This window comes from Dipodomys merriami, unplaced genomic scaffold (assembly GCF_024711535.1).
Source record: "Dipodomys merriami isolate MVZ:Mamm:240054 unplaced genomic scaffold, mDipMer1.0.p SCAF_1, whole genome shotgun sequence".
Taxonomy (NCBI): domain Eukaryota; kingdom Metazoa; phylum Chordata; class Mammalia; order Rodentia; family Heteromyidae; genus Dipodomys; species Dipodomys merriami.
The window spans coordinates 78,729,577-78,742,768 of NW_027202270.1; the positions used below are offsets into that span (position 1 = coordinate 78,729,577).

At 40.4% G+C, this 13,192-nt stretch overlaps 1 protein-coding gene across 8 annotated transcripts in view; it reads left to right on the forward strand.

The window, feature by feature from the left end:
* The window catches only part of Nckap5 (NCK associated protein 5), a 959,972-nt gene that overhangs the window by 373,588 nt on the left and 573,192 nt on the right, over positions 1–13,192 (forward strand). Inside the window, exon 1 of one of the 8 annotated variants that reach the window (XM_070024321.1) lies at positions 4,792–4,833. The exons of the other annotated variants lie outside the window; for them this stretch is intronic. The gene's annotated coding sequence lies outside the window, so the exon portion shown is untranslated. Of the gene's footprint in view, positions 1–4,791; positions 4,834–13,192 lie in introns of those variants that run through there. 8 annotated transcript variants of the gene reach the window in all.

Consider the following 13,192-nt stretch of genomic DNA (forward strand, 5'->3'; position numbering starts at 1 on the left):
AGGCATGAATGGAATTTAGGTATCTCTTAATGCTTATTTGGTAACACAGTAATTGGATCCCTATCACCTTGTATGAATATCAATTCAAAATGAATCAAAAACTTTAATGTAAGACCTGAAACCATGAAGATATTTCAGGAACAAGTAGGACTCTTTGTCATAAGCAGGAACTTTCTAAGAAAAGATCCAGAAACAAAGAAAATCAAAGAAAGGACAGATCACTGGGATAGCATCAAACCAAGAAGTTTCAGTATGGCAAAGCAAACAGTTAACAAGGCAACAGGATGTCTTCCCTAAGTGTTTTCCTAAATTTCCTTACCTGATTTATACCATTGTTACTAATTTCAATTTTCTGGAACATGGTCTGGGAAAAGATGCTACCTGAGATTGCTTAAGTTCAATATTTTTTCCTCAGAAATCTTCTGTACAATCATATTTTTTAAAATTTAAGATTCTTGCAACAGCATTCATAGACATAAATTGAGAAATATTTGAAGCATAAGGCATTTAATTCCTTCATTGATTAATTGATCCAGTGTACTTGGAATAACTCATGTACCTGACCTTTGTGAGGTGCTGGGATACTGACTTATATTACAAACAGATGGCAGGCAATCAAGTTATCTAGTAACTTAGTAATCTGCATAAACACATAAGTTTTCTATAAATGGATAATTCATATTAGGAGTCACTCCCTCCTTCTTGAAATACTTTCCTTACTAGGCTCCTCATTGGGGCCCCAGGCTCTTGATTTGCCTTCATGTTCATGCCACTTTTGGATATTCCTTTCATCTCTTGACTGTTTAAAGTTGGATTACTCATGACGGTCCATGAACTTCTTTGTCTTCATAGTCTTGATGGACTTAATATAATGACAGTACTGTATTCAGTCATCTACAGTCTATACAACCCCCAAACGAATCTTTGACATTTATCCAGTTGGGTACTCAATATCTTATTTGGGTTGATAAACATCAAAATAGTTAACAACCACAAATAAAAGCTCTACTCACCCAAGTTCTACCACCATTAAAAATTTTACACAAGTTAACTTAAAAATTAATGTGTCTTAGTCTTTACAAGTAAAAACCTGAAGTCCCGGGTGTTGTGGAGATACACACACACACACACACACACACACACACACACACACACACACACACACATACACACATCACATAGATGAAGCATATGCTAGGCATTCATAACGTCCTGGATTTGTAGCTTAACATCACTAAAACAAAATGTGCTCCACCTAATTTTTTTTTCATTTGAAGTGAGGAAAGTTATTTTTTCTTTCCTTTTAATAGCACAAAACAGTCTCAGATTTGGCACCAATTAATTAATTTCTTGTTACCTGTCCCAGTTATCAACCCTCACCTACATTCTTGGCAATAGCTAATCACAGATCTCTCTGCTTGTCCTTCATTTCCATAATTAATTCTCCTAGTGGCCTTCAGATAACTCCAGTAAGCCAAACATCAGATGATCAGGTCCCTCCCTCTGTTTCTGGGTCCTCCCATGTCAGTTACATCAAGTCCTGTTAGCTCCTAGATCACTGGATCTACCTTCTAAGCATTCCCTCTTCACCACACTTCCCTAGCCCTGCCCCCTTCTTATAGCCTCATTAATGTTCTTGCCAGACACAACTGTATCTAGGGACCATAAACCATTCTTCCCACTTCCTGTGCCTGTCATCCTAGATACCTGCGTGCCTTGCTTGCTCCTTTGCCTTACTTCAGTCATTAAATCAAGTTAAGTATTTTCAGTGAGAGCTTCCCAGAAGGCTGTAAGCTTATATTCTACCCAGCCTACCCTGCTTTTCTAGGTAGTATGGATCATCTTTTGACACTACAATTACATCTTTATTTTTTCTGTCTTCTTGTCCAGTGTATCTATGTATTATATATAACTCCTATATGTTTACTTATGTATTTATACCTTGGACAAGCTGCACTAGGACATAATTCTTTTTTTGAAACTTTATATATATATATATATATACATATATATATATGTATATATACATATATATATATGACCACAAACACATACTAATTACTCAATAAGTACAATTGAGAAAACTGGACAGGATACAATTAGGGTTAGAACTAAGGACTTGGTAAATTGGAGATGGGGAAGTCAATTTGTACTGCTACTTAGCTCCCATGAAATTGGAACAAGCCTGATGGGAAAATAACAGAATGTAACAACATCTCTTGCTCAGGATGGTTCTTCAAGTGTACTCTCTCCCAGTGAAAGTCATCTTTCCTTGGAGGACACCAATTTCCTAAGCACGGGTATTTAAACTAATTGCAGCATAATAGAATGCCTTATTCTGGTAGAAAAAAAAAAGTCTTTTTGAAACACTTCTTGGGATCACAGTAATCTTTTAAAACACTGTTTTCATTTACTGTTTCATTGATAAGTACATTAAATGATTGACAATGGAACACTCCAAACTTTTATCATTTTGTACAAAGGGGTTCCAATTCAGCATGCTAGTTACTGAGTACACCACATCTTGATCGATGTCACTCATCATCCTCCATCTCTGCCAATCCCATTCATCCCCTCTGTTCCACTTTCACATATGTACACTATTATGACTGCATTTGCCTAATACCCTTTCTCTCTCTGTTCATTTGACCCCCTTCTTCCTTGACCTCAGCCTTCTTCCTAACAGTTTCCTGATGTTCATTTTGTTAAACTGTAGTCAGTTATTAAACTGTAGTTGTTCAAAGGAATTACAACATTTAAATCCTCTTCAACCTATGCCATAACTTTAGTTAACATATTTGAGTACCTATGTATATGACCCTATATGTTTAGCTACATAGTTATAATTTGGCTCTTTCTCCAAACTTAAATATTAGTAAAAAAAAAAAATCTTACAATCTAACCAGTAATCAAAAGTGGCTTATTTACTTACGGGATAGAGCTCCACTTTACTTTGCTATAATGTGTATGATTTTGAAACCTGATTTGAAAATAAAAATTTCCAAATCATCAGTATTCGTCAAGTGTCCACAGTTGTACAGTGCTGTAGTAAGCGTCACTGGACTATAAAATAAGTGGAAGGCAGCTTCTGCCTAGGTAAATGGATACTTAATGCAGCTCTCACTCATTTATTTTAAGTGTGGCATAAAGCAAAAGAATGATTTGGGCCCTGACTTAAAAGTCTATTCAATTTTCACAGTAAAATACATTTGGGCCTACCTCTTAAACCTATCTCAGTAAATGGGTTAATTCTTGCCTTTCAAAATTCCCTCGGTGTTTTGTTTATGCAACAAAATTATTTCCCCAACAAACACTGTCATTCAAAGCAATTGAACATTTCTAAGCACTTGAAATAAATATATAAGGTCAGGTGTAATCCCATTGGTGGAATTTTTTCTTGCTTTAAGCCTTGTTTATGGGCCTCTAGGACTACTGCTCTTTTTATTATACAAAAAACAAGCAGACAACAACAAATCTCCTGGGGTAGTTCTTGTGTGTATCACCCAGTACAAATATATGTAGTTGTACTAAAATGTTACATTAAAATGGTTCAAGATATGTCATTGAAACTAGCACCTCATTTCATCTGCCGAAGAAACTATTTTAGTTTGGAAAGATATCCATTTTAGAACTCATTATTTGCTAACAAAATAGCGTTTCTTGAAAAGTAGCATTTTCATGAGAAAATGGAAAAGAAATTTATGGGAATACTTTAAACTCAAAAATGGGCCTGAATTCAGCATTTTCTTGCCCGAAGTCGATTTCCTTTTATCTCCAGAAATACCAACAGGAGGCGAAGGACCCAGCTTCTTGGCCAATTACATGCCCCTTGTCTCTTCCAGAAGCTTTATTCCCCAATGTACTTGGGAACTAACTTCTGACTTCAGACAAATGGCTGTTAGTTCCAGTCCTTACCTGCCAATTAACAATACTTTGCATACTGTGCCAGTCTCTGGGTCAGCCTCGTGATAAGATTAAGGAACCTGTTTGTTTAGTTCATTAGCAGAAATTCGTTCCGCTCAGACAGAGCTGGGGGGTGAGGGCGCCTGCTGGAATGGATTTTCTTTCTTTCTTTTTTTCTTTCTTTCTACTGGTACTGGGAAATAAAAGCACCATTTCCCCTTTGGATCTCCGTTTCCCCTTTCAGTTCTGGGTTTGGGGCAGACAATAGGAGCTTCCAGGCCCCCTCTCCAGTCGTGGGTCCAGACGCCCCTCTCCCCTTATTGCCCCTCCCCGCCCTCTCACATCGCTTCCCCCCCCCCCCCCCCACAACTCCAGCTCCAGGCGGAGATTTGTCAGAACCATTCGGTTGAGACTGATTATGATCGCAGCAGATGGGCTGGATTTGACAGCGCCGAATCTAAACCGCTTCTGATGGGGGGGCCACGGAGGGGCGGGGCGGGGGAGAAGGTGGGGGTGGGAATCCCTGGGCCCACGCTGCTGCCTGCTAGGAGCGCACGCCCGCCGCCCCGCCGGGCGCTCGGGGCGGCTCTTTAACGCGCGCCTCGGAGGAAAGTGGCACAGCCGACCCCGGGCGGAGCGCGACGGGAAGGGTCCGGTGGCCACGACTGCGCTGGGACGCAGGGAGAGAGGCCTGAGCACAGGGGGCTGGCGGCGGAATACAACAAAGCCCAGGAGCGCAAGGTGCCCCGACTGCGGAGCGCGCGCGGCCCACGGCTTGACATGGCAAGTTTGGCAACTCCAGGCTCTGCGCCCAGCACCTTGCTGCCCCCCAATTGACGGTACCGCAGGGTCTGCTCTCCCCCACCCCCGGAGGGGCAGCGCCCACCCCCGCCCCGGGCCCCCGCTGCAAAATGATCTACCACAAGCCAGGTAAGAAGACACCACCCCACCACCCCCTTCTCCGCTCCAGGGCGTGTTCCCTGCGCCCAGCCTTAGTCCTCCAGTCCCTGGCTTTTCTCGGGTGCTCGCCGAGCGCTGGCTTCTGCACGTCCCTCCTCAGTCTCCTTGGTCCGCTTTGCCCTCTGTCGCCCTCCGGCATGGGCGCCCGCCCGTGGCGCCTTACCCGATTCTGACTGCAGGGGGAGAAGTTCAGGGAGGTAACGAGAGGCGGAGGGTTTCCTCCCGGAAAGCCCGGCCCAAGGTGGCGAGGTGGGGGTCGGGGGGGGGGGCGGGGAGAGCTCAGTCTACGAGTGTGCGCACCCGCTGCTCGCTGGCAAGCAGCGCAACCCAGGTGCAGCTCGCACGCGCACGGACTTTCATCCCCCTCTCCACCTGTGGGGCCTCGCTTTTTTTTTTCTGCTGGGGGCGCAGATGAAAACATGCACAAGTGACTCTACAACTTCCATTCCGCAGCCTCCAGACTTCCCAAGGGTGAGGGTGCAGAGGGTGGAGAGCGTGGGGGTGGATCCCATGACTCCTTGGGCCTATCCAAGCACCCTGGGCTCAAGCCACGGCTGTCATTTGGTCTTAAGTTACAGTGTCCAAGTACTAGCAGAGTTTAGCACCCGGAAGCGATGGGGGCGGGGAAGCTGTTGGATTTGGCAAGGACATTGCTTGCTGTGCCACTAGGAATCCCCTCTCCCTAGCCAGCAAGGTCACAGGGCCACTGCCTGGCCTGGTTCCCGCAGAATGCTTCTGCCCCATCTAGGACGAACCCATTCCTTCCTTAGCACTGAGTCCCTGACCTTCTCTGCTCAGCTGAGGGCTGCTAGCTGCATAGACATAGATGGCCCTTCCCTTACTGTCACAGCCAGCCTGGGCACAGCCAGAGTGTGCCCTGTTGCTACTGGCAACTGCTTATGCCAAAAGCCAAGCTTCCTAAGAGGCTTAATTCTGATGGATGAAGAGGGGAGCTGAGGGAAGGTACACGGGCCTATCTTGTCTCTGGGACATGGAGACCACCCAGGATGTGCACTCCTGTCTGCTGCACCCAACCCTATTCCTTGGAGAAAAGAGGAAGGGAAAATATCCTCATTCTTCAGGCTAAACACCTCTATGGAGCCCACCTTTGCTTTCTTGTTGGATAGCTAGCTGGTAGCCACCCTGAGGTTTCTTTTCATCCTGGAGACTGTGTTAAGTTAAAGTATATGAGGTCTGTGTTCGTGGCCACTACCAATCACCTCCTTTCCATCTTTATTTCTACTTCCTCATCCTTCTCATTAAAATCTTAAAAGGCTTCACCTCTATACTAACTAGAGCTGTTCTTGCCAATCTTCACCGAAGTGTTTTCCAGCAAGAAAGCATTTCAGAGGAATACCTCTTTAAGTCACTTCTCTTTCTGGCTCTGTGCCTCCCTTCTGTGACAGAGTTGGTCATTTTCAACTCAAGACACCATCCAGGAAAAAAGTCAGTGCTTATAATGAGCCATACTTGGATAACCAGGACCTGCTTTGTGATTTTCTTTTCAGTCCTTTCAGGAGTGGCAGCTTCTTCTCCAAGCCATCATAGACAATACAGTTTTTTTTTTTTTTTTTTTTTCTGGGCGAATAAAGCTTTCTGGCCTACTCTATACTCTTCCTTCTCCTCCTCAATACTGAGTGTTAAGGGACTGCATTTTATTATTAAAGATAATATCTTAAGGGAACTTTTTGTTCTACAATGTCCTATCACAATACTATTTTAGCGCCACATTTTTATTCTAAGTTGTCATGCTTAGAATGTATTTGTTTATTTTTGCCTGTATAAGTGGTTTTGGAAAACCATGTGATATTTTTTTTCCCTGTCTGAAGTTTGAACTCAAGGCCTCAACCTTACTAGGCAAATACTCTATCACTTACTTGACCCAAGCCTCTAGCTACATTCAATGCTCTTGAGTCACTTTATCAAACAAAACTTTTTTGTTTTTGAGAGGGTTCCCATATGCTAGGCATCAGTATAGGCATTAGGGTGGGAAGAGACAGAGAAGGTGTACATGAGTCTTGGCATGTTAAAGTCCCCATTACAGCTGGATTGCGATTATAACTATGCTGGTTAATATTATAACAGCACACTCCATTTGATTAGGACTTTACAGTTTACAAAGGGCTTTTATAAACATTATCTCCTTTAATCCCAGTGGCAGGAATTTTAAATAGCAAGGATTCCACCAAAAGGCCCAGTAATGCTCACCAATCCTGCTTAATCAAAAAGAAAGAGAATGTTGCAAATCATCCCAACAGCTGATGGGGCTTTAAAACACAGAATAAACAATTTAGAAGAAGCTTATGGAGCTTAGTAACTGGAATGTAACTCAGAGAAGATAAGTAAAATGCACGCTCTGTGTATATGAGCAGGAAGTCATTCTGGGAAGAAAGTGTATCCTGTGAGCTTGGTGGCCCAGTGAACTGCAGGCTTTGGAGGTGGAGCCTTCCAGGGGGCTGGCTTGTTGCCTTATTCTAGGTCCTAAAATTGGATGAAAGTGTTAGCACAAAGTTGCTGGGAGACTAGCAAATTAAGCAAAATGAGTAGGCAATGCTGTTACTTTCTTTAGCTACAAAGCATTCTTGAAATATCTGAAGTCTCTAGCATATATTTACTAGAAAAATGAAGTGATTTTCTGTACTTGGAGCATAAGAAATGAGCTTGGGTGCTTGTTGGAAGCATAATAAAGACAATCTAGATTTTGATCTCTTTTACCCATTATTTTGAAAACTGGACATATCTCATGTGGATACACAGCAATTTCTCTTTTTTCATAATGTGTAGACAGAGTGGATAGAAAGCATTCATATAGGATTACTTCTCTTTTCAGCTCTTGAATACAGAATAATAACCCTTTTCTGACATCCTCATTGTAAATATCCTTTGTTACTTGACTCCCCAAACTATTTTTACAATGCCAGCTGATAGTTAGAGATTTCAGACATCTTGTTAATGTTGCAGATCATTCTGTGAAGTTTTATTCAGATGATATTTCTCCCTAGTAGTGGGCTCGAACTCAGCTTAGGTGTTGCACTTTAGCTACTTTACTCAAGACTGGTGTTCTACCACTTGAGCCACAGCTCCACTTCCTGCTTTTTATTGGTAATTGGAAATAGGAGTATCAGGGACTTTCCTGCTTCGCCTATATCTGGCTCATAGAAGTTTTGCAAATAAACCACATAAGTTATGCAGTTATACGTGGGGGCTAGCTTTGAGTACTAGATAACAGATAAGCCAAGAATAATCATAAGCATAGTCTTTGAAGGACAGAGATACCTGCAGGAACTTATTTATTTATTTAGTTAGTTAGTTAGTTAAGATGGTGTATAATGGGGTTACAGTTATATGTCAGGTGATGAGTACATTTCTTTTTGAACAGTGTCACCTCTTTTCTTGTTTTCTCCCAGTTGTTTCCTTCCCAACCTGCTCCCCCACAAGTTGTATAGTTCATTTTTAACCTAGTATCTAGTGAGTATCACTGTTGCATTTGTTTACCCTTTGTCCAGCCATTTCTGTTCTCCCCTTACCCTCCCCAAAACAGATCAATTTATGAGCAAGACAAAAGGTACATAAAACAAAAACATCAAAAACAGACCCCAGAAACCCAAAGGAAAATAACAACCTCTTGTTTCCATATGAAATTCATTTTCAGAAACATCATTTTATATGATCATATGCACATAGGTGTTGAGCCTTGTGACCCTCTCCTAAGAATATATTCCTTTGATCTCACTGTGTGAATGTTTACAGTCCAAGTGTTGTTACTGTTGGTGTGAATGTAAACTTGTTTAACCTCTATGAAAAGCAGTATGGAGATTCCTCAAAAGACTAAACATAGGGCTTCTCTAAGATCTTGCAGTTCCACTCCTGGGCATTTATCCAGTACACCACAAGCAAGGCCACATTAAATCTACCAGCACAACCATGTTCATTGCAGCATTGTTTACCATAGCCAAGATATGGAATCAACCCAGATGCCCCTCAGTGGAACAATGAAGCAACAAAATGTGGTATATATGCATGGTGGAATTCTATGCTTTCATTAGAAAGAATGATATTGCACCATTCATAAAGAAATGATAAGACTTGGAAAAAACTATTTTTCATTGTTGATACATCTCATAATAGAAGCTTATAGATGAGTTTTTTCCTAGATCTCATTTATACAAGCCTATTACAGTTTGAGTATCCCTTATTTGAACAATTTTAGACAAGAAATGTATAGAATTTTGAATTTTAAAAAGTGTTTTAGAAATATGTTTAATGTAATCATCCTGGTGGTTAGGACCCCCCATTGGGACATGAGACATGGAATGGTTTTGTTTTATGTGTATACCATATATATATATATATATATATATATATATATATTTCTACACACACACACACACATATATATATATATATATATATAACCTAAAAGTAATTTTATAGTAAAAATGGTATATTTGCATTATATTTGTGTTTTTACTGCAGTCTATCATGTGTGGAACGTTTGTGGTATCATGTTGGTGCTAAAATAGTTTTAGATACTAGAACATTTTGGATTTCAGATTTTTTGGTTAGGGGTAATCAACCTATACTCTATATTTTGGCATTCCTGAGTATTATTTGCATTCATAGGTGTTATTGAACTCAGGGTCTTGCACATGCTAGGCAAGTACATTACCACTTGAGCCAGCTTGCAGCTGTTTTTGTATTTGAGATAGTGACTCACAACTGCCCAGGCTAGCCTCCAACTGGCTACTGCCCCTGTCATCCAAGTTGGTAAGATTATAACTGTGTACCACCCTGGTAAGATTATAGTATTTTAATTGACAGTTAGCTTATGTATCTAGGTGGCTATATGTCAATATATACGTCCTATATATATAAAGCAAAATTGGATATAGTCAAGCTGGTCAGCCTTCTTCTAAAGCAGCTTCACTTTATCAGAGCTGTGATGTTAGCCTTGGCCTTAGGTGTGCTCTGATTTTTCTGTTCAACATGTTAATGCCATGGCTAATGCCATTCTGGATCAGAATTGTCCATCTTCCCTAATCTAGAGCACCATTATTTATTCGTTCATTTATTCAATGTGTGCTGAGGCATTATGTTAGAGATAGAGTTTCCTTAGTTTATGCAGAACTGTGCCATTTTCTGTAAAGTTGTAGGCATGTTTCTTTCACATGTGACAGTTTTTCTCTTTGAATACCTGTGGGTGGTATTTAATGGTAGTGACCAGGTGGCTGAGAGATTTTCCTGCTGTAGTAAAGTGGTTTAGAATTGTTGCAGGCAGCAGTCTCTGGCTGGGATTGCTTTCTGGAAACTATGTTCTTCTTCTTGCTCTATCTTAGTAAACCAAGTGTTCATGTGTCCCTTAAGTTCAGACCATAGATAAAAATGAGTTACATAATAGAATGAATTTGATTCTCATCTCCAAGAGTTTCATATTAGTGGACCTGAATGTAACAAAGTCTTTAAAGCAATGTAGATCTTGAGAGGAGGGGTTAATAGAGTAAAAGGAACTGACCTTTTTTATGTTTTGAAAGGTGTTAAACATAAAGCAAACCATGCAATAGGAAAATCTATATCCTCTAAACAGGTGGAGGTTTTTGTGGGCTCAGTGTTGCTATGTCTTCATGTTGTCTAGCAGGTGTCTACAAGTTTACACTTAAACTACGTAGACCTAGCATCACAGCTGATTCCATTATTTCCTTCCTTTCTTCCCTTCTTCTTTTCTTCCTTCTTTTCTTTGCTTTTCTTTCCTGCTAGTACTTAGTTTTGAACTTGGGGCCAAGGTATTCTCCCTTACTTTTTTGTTGTTGTTAAAGGCTAGCACTCTATCATTTGAGACACTGCTCCACTTCTGGCTTTTTGGTGGATAATTGGAGATAAGAGTTTCAAGGTTTTTTTCTACTTTGGTTGGCTTTTAATCTCAGTCCTCAGATCTCAGCCCCTTGAGTAAATAAGATTACAGGGGTGATTCATCAGCACTTAGCTCATCATTTACTATTACCATGATTTAGGAAAGGCCTCCTCATCAATATAGTGCAAAGAGCTTACAGTATATGCACTTATAACATGTTAAAAATAAAGTGTAGAAAATCCTTAAAGGCTTAGAACAGAATTCAGAATTCAACAGACACACTCAGCAGATACTATGGTAGTCTTGAGTCTTTCAGTGGTCTTTTCATATCCCGTAGGACTGGATAAGACAGCCTTTCTCATATTAACATAATCTCTGAACTTCTTATCACCACTCACAGAAGTGAACCATTATAAAAGGTTTTAGAGCCTGGCTCATGCCCATAATCCTAGCTCCTCATGAGGCTGAGATCTGAATGTCACCATTCTAAGCCAGCCCCAGCAAGAAAGGCTGTGAGACTTTTATCCCCGATTAACCACCAGAAAATGAGCTGTGGTTCAAAGTGGTAGAGCTCTAGCCTTAAGCACAAAAGCTCAGGGATGGTGCCAGACCCTGAATTCAAGCTCCATGACAGACAAAATAAAGGTTTGGTTTAGAGGCAGGAATGTCAGGCCTCAGACTTTACAAGGCCCACAGAAGCAGATAATGAGAGAAAACAGTATGTTTCATATTGAGACTGCTAATTTTCTATGGCTCTTCAATGATGTTATAAATACCCAAATGTCCCTTGGAAGAAAAAATAACAAAGACCACAAGCTTAAAGACACTTCCTCATCCCTTGAAGAAATTAGTTTCAGAAGAAGAAGGTACCATCCAAAGATATGACCAGATGTGGTAACTAGTCTGACCTTGAGATGCAAAGAGGTATTTGTGTATAAGCTAAACCAGTTTAGCTTATGAGGTAAATCAAGAGAGTTTCAACTAATGTTAAAGTCATCAGATGCCTGTGAAATTCACATGAGTTTTAAGGCATGTAAAGATAAAAAACTGACTTGGTTTACCAACTGGAAAATAGGGACTGATATAAGAAATAAGAACAATAACATACTAATAAGGAACTCCATAATAAATGTTCTTTGGATATTTTTATTTTTTGTCGGTCATGGGGCTTGAACTCTGGGTGCTATCCCTCCACCCTTCAGCTCAAAGCTAGTTCTCTACCATTTGAGCCACAGCACCACTTCCATGTCTTTGGATATTTTTAAGGACATCAGTTTTGGTATTTGGGGGGGGGAGGATCTGGTCATGGGGCCTGAACTGTGGGCCTGGGCACTGTCCCTCAGCTCTTCAGCTCAAGGCTAGCGCTCTACCATTTCAGCCACAGCACCACTTTCGGCCTTTTTCTTTTTTTTGCTTATGTGGTGCTGAGGAATCAAACCCAGGGCCTCATGCATGCAAGGCAAGCGCTTTACCACTGAGCCACCTTCCCAGCCCAAGGACATCAGTTTTGAAAATGAGTGTGATTTTTTTTCATGATAGATGTATGATAAAGTAAACATATAGGTGTGAGTTACCAAGTAAGGAGTTATCCAACCAGATAAGCCTACTTTAGGTGTTTTTGTTGGTGCTTTAAGCAAATTGGAAGTCTAGAATGTGCATTCTTTGTTAGCTAAACTATCCAGGGTTGTATTTGGGTTCAACAATCTCTTGATTCCCTACATTCTATTCACATTGTCATAGAAATGAGAGAGAGAGAGAGAGGAATATTGGGCTTGTAAGCAGCCACCAAGGAATTTATTCTCTTCTTTTCTTGGCTCTTTGTTCATTTTTACTATACATCCCTCTAGGGAAAATATCCTACAACTCTCACAAGGCTCTTTCCTAACTTAAAGACCACTTTATCACTAATAACATCTTCAATTCTTTTCTATTACATGAGATTTAAGCTACCAGGTTATTTTCTACTATAATTCATATCAGAGCCATATGTCTCACCAAATGATAAATAAGAATATTAAAAATAAACTAAATGAATTAGTTAGGCTTACTGGCATTAGAATAAAGTTCAGTGTACAATATATAGTTCACCTAATGCTCATTTGCATCATCTGGACTTCTTCCAGACTCATCCTCCTCTGTTTGTTCCCTATTAGATTTTTTTTGTTTTAAACATTGTTTTATTAAGATAAATTTGTTAAAATTCTAACACTGTACTTATTAACATTCTGATATTCATGAAGTTCTTTGCACCTCCTAAATGACAGGTATCTCTACTCAACTCCTGCTCTCTTCATCTTATTTTTGTTTTTACTGAGATTATATAAAATGAACTATCCAATTAATAATCAATCTATTCAATATTGTTTAATAATCTTTTTCTTGTAGGGGCCCTAATTTATCTGAGTTGCTATATCATAGAAATGGATTTATGTAGGATGACCTAAGTACTGTGTCACAAAAGAATTCTAAAATTTAATAATA